This window comes from Miscanthus floridulus, chromosome 9 (assembly GCF_019320115.1).
Source record: "Miscanthus floridulus cultivar M001 chromosome 9, ASM1932011v1, whole genome shotgun sequence".
Taxonomy (NCBI): domain Eukaryota; kingdom Viridiplantae; phylum Streptophyta; class Magnoliopsida; order Poales; family Poaceae; genus Miscanthus; species Miscanthus floridulus.
The window spans coordinates 45184516-45193473 of NC_089588.1; positions in this window are offsets into that span (position 1 = coordinate 45184516).

Genomic DNA, 8958 nt, shown 5'->3' on the forward strand with positions numbered 1-8958 from the left:
ATTGGGTAGGGACGACGCTGTACCCGTCACATGGCAGGTGTAAATCAGCCTGTTGCGATCGTGGATTATTTACTGCTGGCTGGTTTGGTGTGAGTGAAAAATACTGTTCTGACTGAAAATTTACGATCGTTTACGAGCAAGCGAACAGACTGAAATGTTGTAAGCAGGGCCGGTAAAAGATGGATGTACATGGGCAGGACGGGCGTGAGCTTCGTAGCCCATAGGCACGCACGTTCCCAATTCATTGCAGTGGAGGTGATGCTGCCGCGCCTTCTCTTCTGGTGCAAAATGCAGTTTGGTCTTCCCTAGACTCGACAAGATGACCAATGCATGGATCAACGTACATATCTAATAAGGAAGGTTTTCCTTGTTTTTTTAAATTAATTATCTAAGGAAGATGAAAAAAATGTAAACACACACAAATTCTCTGAATCTTTTAGATATATAGTACTCTTTTCATTCCAAATTATGAATCAATCCTGCTTTTCTAGGTAAATAGTTATTATTACGCACGTGAGTATACACTGTCTAACTGCATAGCAAAAGCTATATAACTAGAAAACATAAAATGATTTTAAATTTAAAACAGAGGAAGTAATAAAGAATTAAATAAATGGCCAAAAAGTTAAGTGAGATTAGTCAACATGATTTACTACTGAGACAAGCATATGCATATGGCCCATATGAAGGCTACCTTAAGTCGCATAGATTACTAGTGTCACTAGTACCTCCAAGCTAGTGGAACGTTGGATTACCAAGGCTACGGTGATGTTTCTAGCTAGTAAAACCTCGCAAATGAGCCCCGATAAATGGTATGCTTCATTTCTGCTTTCATCCCTGGGCATTATATCCTCTATAGAGTAGATATATTATAATTTTTCTTGCCGTTAGGTTATTGTCATGCTCAGCAATAGGAGAATAGTGTTAAATAACAATTAAGGCAAAACTCAAAGGTGAATAAAGAAAAACCTTATTTTTATATTTTTCTTGTTCATTCAAAATTAGAACACACTACAAATTCAAAAACAAAATAATTATTCATTAATAATTCAAACAAGATTTGGCATTCATACTATAACATCACAAGCAAATACCTTAATGTTGTTCCACGAATCACTTCTCACGCAACTCTGCAACGACAAAAAGTGGTATGTCAGTATAAACAAGGCAAAATATTGCATCACAGATCGTTAAGAAGAAAGAAGGGATCAGCTACAAGGAATTAACAGGATGTCCACCTTTTTGACCTGAACAATATCAATTAGCAAGCTACATCATGTTAGAATCAGAACATAGTTACAGCCAAAACCCCCTAGGCCCTAGATGACAATCGTGTTACTGAGAAATTAAAATAGTAAAGCTAAACATTCAAGCTATAAAAATGCAAGTAAATATGTGTGGTACTGCAGCTCTGAGATCGTCACCATTCATTGTGCTTGTGCGGTTCCAAGAGTGCAAAGGCTAGTTATTGCCGAGACGTGTCATTTAGAAGAGCATTAGTGGGCAACAAATTACTATAATGTAAAGCTAACGGTAGTTACTGCACAAACACCTCTATTCTATGATGTGGTTGGTTTGAGTACTGTAGTAGAGCGTGTTCATTTCTTCTACCAACCTTGGCTTTTTCGTTGCCCGGTCACCGTCTAAACTTCTCGATATGCCCAGTTGACGCAGACTCCTCACGAGCGATATTGGTCAGGCCAAATAGTACAAGAAATAATTGGGCTGCAGCAGCAAGACATGTTTGCCAAGAAACTCATTGGAACCATAGTTATTAGGATCAGGCCTAACTTCAAACCGCCAAATCTGTCGCTTCATTGGTTCATTGATCCAACCGATTAGAACCGGTTTGTTTCAATAGTTTTAGACCACATGAATTGAACTGGTAAAAAATACTTCAAACAGATACATATAAATACTTCATCCATTCCAAATTATAAGACATTTTGGTTTTTTTAGATATGTTATTTTAATACGCACTTATGTCTAGATACATAACAAAAATAATGTACTAAAAAAAGACAAAAATGTCTTATAATTTAGAACTGAGGAAGTACAGCCAAGTTAGCAAGAAAGCCCGAGACTCACTTTTTTGGTCGAGCCTTATGGATGTGAAGGACCAATTCCTAAATCTTAGGCGTTTCAATCCGAGGAGTGGATATCAGATTAGGTTTTGGGAAGACAAGTGGTTAGGGACCCCAGCTTTGAAATTCCAATAGCCTTCGCTATTTAATATTATTCGTTGAGAACATGCAACAGTAGCAGAAGTGCTTAACCCTAGTACTCTTAATGTCTCCTTCAGAAGATCTTTAGTGGGCAATAGGCTAACTGACTCGCACAATATTGTTGCTAGTGTGGCTTTTACTAATCTAAATGAGGGTTTGGATTCTTTTGTGTGGGGTATTTAAAAAGATGGCATTTTTGCGGTCAAATCTATGTATAGTTATCTTGTCAATAACGGAGTTAAGGTCAGACAAAAAATTTGGCATTTGAAATTATCTCTCAGAATAAAAATATTTATGTGGTACTTTAAAAGAGGGGTTGTTCTTACCAAAGATAATTTAGCTAGAAGAAATTAGAATGGTACTAAATTGTGCTGCTTTTGCAGTAAGTTAGAAAATATCCAATATCTTTTCTTTGAGCGTCATTATGCCAAAGCTTTGGGTGTGCGGTACACTTTGTATTAGGCATAAAACCTCCACAGAATATAAATCATCTGTTTAATTCTTGTTCTAATTAAGGGGGTCAAAATCTTAGATCTTTGTTATTGATAGGAGTTGCAGCAGTTTGCTGGGCAATTTGGCTTATGGCCTGTTTGGGACAGCTCCACGAGCTCCAAATTCAACAAAAACAGCTCCACTCCACGAAAAGTTACCAAATGCTCTATGTCCACTAAATCTAGATTCACCATTTTTGTGGGGCTCCTCAAGAGATGCTCCACTAAACTAAGTTTGGTGAAGTTGGAAAAAATTATTCACCATTACCAGGTGCTCCACCAAACTAAGTTTGGTCAAGTTAGAAAAAATTACCCACCACTGCCTACACCAAACTAAATTTGATGGAGTTGGCAAAAATTAGCCATGACTGTCCCTCGTTAGACAAGAGAGCAATTCATTTCCTTCTTTCTCGTTTCTTCTTGACTTCTTCCCGTCCCGAGCTCCTCCGTGGCCGCCCCCGTGCCCAACCTCACCATTGTTGCGCCGGCCCCGTCCTGGCCACAAGCCGGCCGCCTCCGCGAGCTCCTTGCGCGTCCCGGCTGCGAGCGTCGGCCCTGTCCTGGCCGCGAGCGCCGGCCCCGCCCTGGCCGCGAGCCGTAGCACGCCCTGCGCCCCTGCCTCTCGTCGTTGTGGTCGGTGGCGGCCACCTGCAGGGATGCGGCGGGGATAGTAGGAGCACATGATGCCGGCCGACCAGGAGGCGCTCTACCGCGGCATGCTCCGCGACCGCTCCGCGCACCGGGTCACCTGCTCCTACTGACCCTCAGTCCCTCACTGCCGCGTGGCCGTGGCCAGCCTCCATGGTCCGTGCACCGTTTCGTCCGCGGCCGGATGGCTCCATTGGTTGCTTCTCTTTGTTTCGTTCGCCGTTAGTGTTCGGTTGGCAGGCTGTTGACTTTGGAGGTTCATCCTCTCGCAGACGGAGGATTTTGTTAAATAGAATTTTAGTACTACTTTTTTTTTGTATTTGTGTTTTGTAGATTAATTAATGTTTTTTTTCCGTTTGAGCAAGGAAGCTCTACTCTGTAATCTGTAAATATGCTGGCATTTTATCGGAAGAGGAAAAGGAAAAAAATTAAGTCGCTGCTTCAGCACGAGCCTCTTACACGAATACTGTACGTACGTATTGAGCCGGCCGGAGGAGGAAGAAGGTCGGGGAGAAGTTTTTTTTCTCGAGGGCAAATCCGGTCATTCCAATTAAAATGTCCTTGCTTGATCTAGAACCGTTGCGTAGCCAAACAGTTCCCTGATAGATCTACGGTAGATCTCATATCCGCTAGTGAAGCTGCTCCATGGTGAATCCCAGATCCAGATTTATTTTTTTAGTGGTCGAGCTGTCCCAAACAGACTCTTAGTAGGAATGATTTTGTGTTCAATAATAGCCAAACATAAACATTTTTGCGGGTACTCTTAAAGGGGACACACTGGCTTCGTTTCTTGCCTCTGTTGTAGCGCACTGACGATCAAAAGGATTCATTAATTTTGCCGTGCCAACTTCTAGAAATCAAAGTAATGGAGTTTTTTTTTGCATATGATGGATGGCCTTTAAGATTTCGTTTTGGTCAATAATGCTGAACACTTTTTTGTTTCCTACTTAAGTTATATTCTATTGGACTGATGCCACTTCGTTGAAGAGGTCTGAAGCCGGAACTCTTCCATTATCTAAAAAATGCTATAGTTAACAATTGATAGAGCAATCTTATAATCAATAAAAATTAATTCTACAACCACAAGGTTCATACAACCACAAGGTAATTAGTACTTTTTATATAAATTTAGTCAAAGTTTAAACTGTTTGACTCCTAAAAAGCGAGAATTGCATTCTTTTGTGGATGGAGGGGGTAACTATAGACGCCAAGATGTGTTATCTCGCCAAATGTCACGACACCAACCTCTAGGGCCTAGCTTCAGAATAAAGTCGTTACGAGGTGTAAATGTGAACTTTTTTTTAAAAAAAGGACTAAAAAGAAAAAAGGTATGAAATCGGCCAGGCTGGGTTTGAAGGCCGGCTAGACCGAGTTTCCTATTGACCATACGAAAAGTTGAAATCTGGTTCCATGAAATTTTTATCATCTCTCATTATCTATATCATGTCATATCAGTTTATTTCTTAATAGCTACAAAACTCTCATAAAACCTCAAACTGGCCCTATATTACTAACCTTCCAATTAGTCTCCTATTTTGTTGCTGGTCACCTCACTTAGGCCAATCTCAATGGGGTTTTCATGGACATTAAATATGCTGACATGGCACTGTATTGATGAAGAGAGAGATGATAAAAGTTTCATAGGAGTAGAGAGAGTTTCATGGGCTCTTCTGCACTGTTTTTAAAATATGTGTGTGTTAAAAACTAGAACATGAAACCCCACTGATACTGGCCTTATAAACTCATCTCCAATGCCGAGTTGATGCAGAGTCGTCACCAGCACCACGATTGGCTAGGCGAAATAGTACAAGAAATAATTGAGCTGCAACTCGGACACCTTTGCAGTTTGCACCAACTGGCCTGCAAGGCTGTGGGTATGACTTTACTCGGTGGAGGCCTCCTGAATGAATTTAACTAGTGAAATTTAAAAGTGTTAATTAGATTCATACCTGATGGGACCGTGACGTCTGAGAGAGTGAATTAGGTTTTCTAAAACTTTTACTCTAAATTATGACATCTAAACAACCTCAGCAAAACATATGTAAGAAAGTAATCTATCTAGACGTGCAATTAAGGTTTTGCTAATTGTGTTGCTACCTCTACCACAAAAGAGTTATATAACCTAGGCTCCAAACCGGTCAACTAGCTTAGCAAGCTAAACTAGAAATGCACTCACATAACCTAAGTGCGAATGCTAAAGAGGCGATAGAGATGCAAACTCCCGTTCGACGACGTCAATATTTTTACCGAGGTATCAAAAAGTTCACGCTTCCCCTTAGTCCTCGTTGGAGCCCCTCGTAAGGATGTCCTCGCAAAGGCCAAGCTCTTGGTCGGGTAACTCCGTGCATAGCCCCTGGGCCTTTCCCACGCACAAGTGGGTCTCCGAGATGATCTCCCTCGGACCGCTCCACGCTATCTTCACTATCGAGCATTCGAACTTTTGGCTGAAACGCTACGGGCTTCATTCCCTCTAGTACACAGGTGGCGGCCACACCACAAACACGATTGGTGTGATCTCGCAAGATTACATGGCCCTGATAGGCTGTTATTGCCGAGGTTCAGATAAGTTAACAATGGTGTTGACGTAAGGATTGGTCACACGCCACAAGTGCTAGATCGCATGGGTCGCAAACAGACTGAGGCGGCGTGATTCGGCCAAACCCGGCCTAGCCAGTTTGGGGAATCGACCTAGCCGATTTTCTCGGGTTGAGCCCGAGAACGCCCTAGGGCATCAAGGATATCACACTTATGTGGTGAAGAATTGCAAGGTTTAAGAGCAAACCACCAAAGGATAGCTAATCCTGCTTACGTGATGAAGAACAGCTAGTTTCTGGGCAAACTAGCAAATGAACTGTCGAAGCTCTCAACCAAGAGAGACCCCATCGAGATAAGGACGTCGCTAGGTTACCCTATGTCAGCCAGCAAGCCTAGGGCACCATTTTTGGTCATGGGATCAAGCGATGAACAGCATGGGGTTGGAAGAGATAAGGGCAAAGAGAGGGAGAAATATATTGATTTTTGATCGATTGTGTGTTGGGCACCTGAATCGGCTGTCGCCCTTATATTTATAAGGAGGGGATGGTCTTATCCCTCAAGGGGTCGAAACCCCTTAAAAATAACATCAAAACGTGTGTTTAGATTGGATCTGGGCTTGCCAAAACTGGCTTAGCCGGTTCTAGAACTGGCTTAGCCGGTTTCTGCTGGTCTAGGGCAGAAAACCTTCTAAAAATCATAATTAATTCATCCAGACTCTAAATGAGGCGATCCATGAGAGGAATACAGTGGTGCAATCCATTCTTGCATTTAAGAAAGTTGGCGGCTAAGCCAGTTTTGGGAATCGGTTTTGGCTGGGTCAGCCTCCCGAAAAGTTGATTTCTTCATTCGAACTCCAAATGAGATGATCTAAATATGTTTTCCGACCGTCTCGACAATAGAAAAATGATGGCGGAGTCCATTATGCACTTTGGCCAATTTTGGCCGTCAACAAATGGTGTATTGTTGAACAATTCATTTGGTATGAAACCACTATTGCAGTTCATTTGGAGACTCACGCGGTCAAGGTTGCACAGGCCTTGTAGCTCTGCTGGGATGGGACGAGAAAGCTAGTTAAAGCTGAGATCATGAGCATGAAGCATTGTAATAAGGTTCGCCATGGTGGCAGGTATACCGCTTGACAAGGTAGTGTGGCCAACGTCAAGGAGCAGGAGGCGGTGCAGCCTTCCGGGTTGGGTGGGGTCATTGCGCATTGCCGCTAGTGTCCCGAATACGATGTCGATCGTAATTAAAGTTAAGAGCCATCAAGGCACATGTGATGTTGATCGTGTGGACGTGTGGTGCCCACGAATAAGACAATGAAAAGTTCGTTGTAAGATCTGGCTATGGTAGTATAGGTATTAAAGCAAGGCTAATATATGATTACAAGCCCGTCTCCTGATCGCCGCTGGCAACCAGACAGCTTTGCATGTTATCTAGCCTAGGTCCTCATAATATGTTTTCCCCCAGTCCTACATACACCTCCCTTCTCTCTGAAACTATTTACAGCTCATGCTTAGGGCCACTTTGATAGAGCTCTCATTCCTGATTTTTGAGCTTCACTTCTGGATTCTCCCAAGGAGTGATTCTCGTGGAGAGCAAGGTGGGGAGCAGGTGAGAATCACTTCTGAAATGATTCCTGTGGCAAATGAATGGGGAGCAGTGAGAAATAGTGGACAACATTTTTTAAGCTCCCAGCTCGTATGGAGAAGTGATTCTCGTCAGCTCCCCACCAGAATCTAACTACATTTTAACTGTTTGGCAGGGATCCACAGAATCCACTCCAAAGAAGCTGGGAGTGAAGCTCTGCCAAACTAGCCCCTAAAACACCTCTGTTTCCCGGCCCAAGCTTTAGGCCGAGTCGCCGCCTACGTGTTGGGTTGGGCTTAACCCGTTTGCTTGTACGCGTGGTACAACTTCAGTTGGCACTCGGCCCTTTCCTACGATCGGCTCTTTGCCTTGTGTTGTGGCGATATTCACCCTCCCTGCTGCAGAAACAATAGATGTAGCCAATGAAGCATCTTGAATGTTGACATTTATCGCATACATTTTTGTTGTCTAGGTGGGCCTCTGTTCTGAAATTCCAATGAATCAAACAAACCTGTACCGTTATTTAAGATCCACGGCCGCTCATACAAAGTGAAAATTTCGGTCTGGTGGCTCTCTCATGAGACCACCATTTTGCCTCTCTGTAAACAACACATGCCTGAAAAAAGGCTCTTTGATCCAAATATAATGTTCGGTAACACCTATGAGCACGGACCCTAGTGACTTAATTTCTGCAGCAAACGGCCACCAATGGTACATAGATTTCTTAGGTGACACTATTCAGATCTTCGTTGGCCCGAGATCTCTCGCACGGGTAAGCAATCCGCTCATCGGCACTCTCGCACACTCACACTAGGCTAGAGGTTGAAGAGAGAGTGAGAACAACGCACACACACCGAACAAGCACCAACATTGGCCAAACCTCTGCTTGGTTGTGGAGAACTGAACTTCTAATGTCTAATGCTATGCATGAGTATATGTACAACTTTAGCTATACCTTACCAGGTACAAAAATGGTTGGCAAGTACTCCAACCCCCAACTACTCCTATCTAATCCTAGTACACAGACATGTCCTATTGCCATGCTGCTACAGTACTAGATGTGACAGTAGGGTTGACTTTTGTGCCATCCCCTGCTGCGCGGGTATAGAGGGAGCAGTAGATTATTTCTAACAGTTCTTCCCCTAATCCTGCTACTAACCCGATGCCTTAACCTCCACCATGCCAATCATCTTCTTCAGCTCAGAGAACCAAAGCTGTCCGAGTGACTTGGTGAGGATGTCAGCAAGTTGCCGACCTATTTCGATGAACTTGACATCGATGTGCTTGCTCCGATAGTGGAGGACTGGATTCTTCACGAGGGCGATGGCGGGATTGTTGTCCACCATTAGTGCTGGCAGACAAGCTTCCTCACCTATCTGCTCGCTCAGCAGCCGGCGTAGCCAAACAGCTTGGCACGGCGCTGTGGACGTCGCCACGTACTCCGCCTCACACGTAGACAGTGCCACCACCTT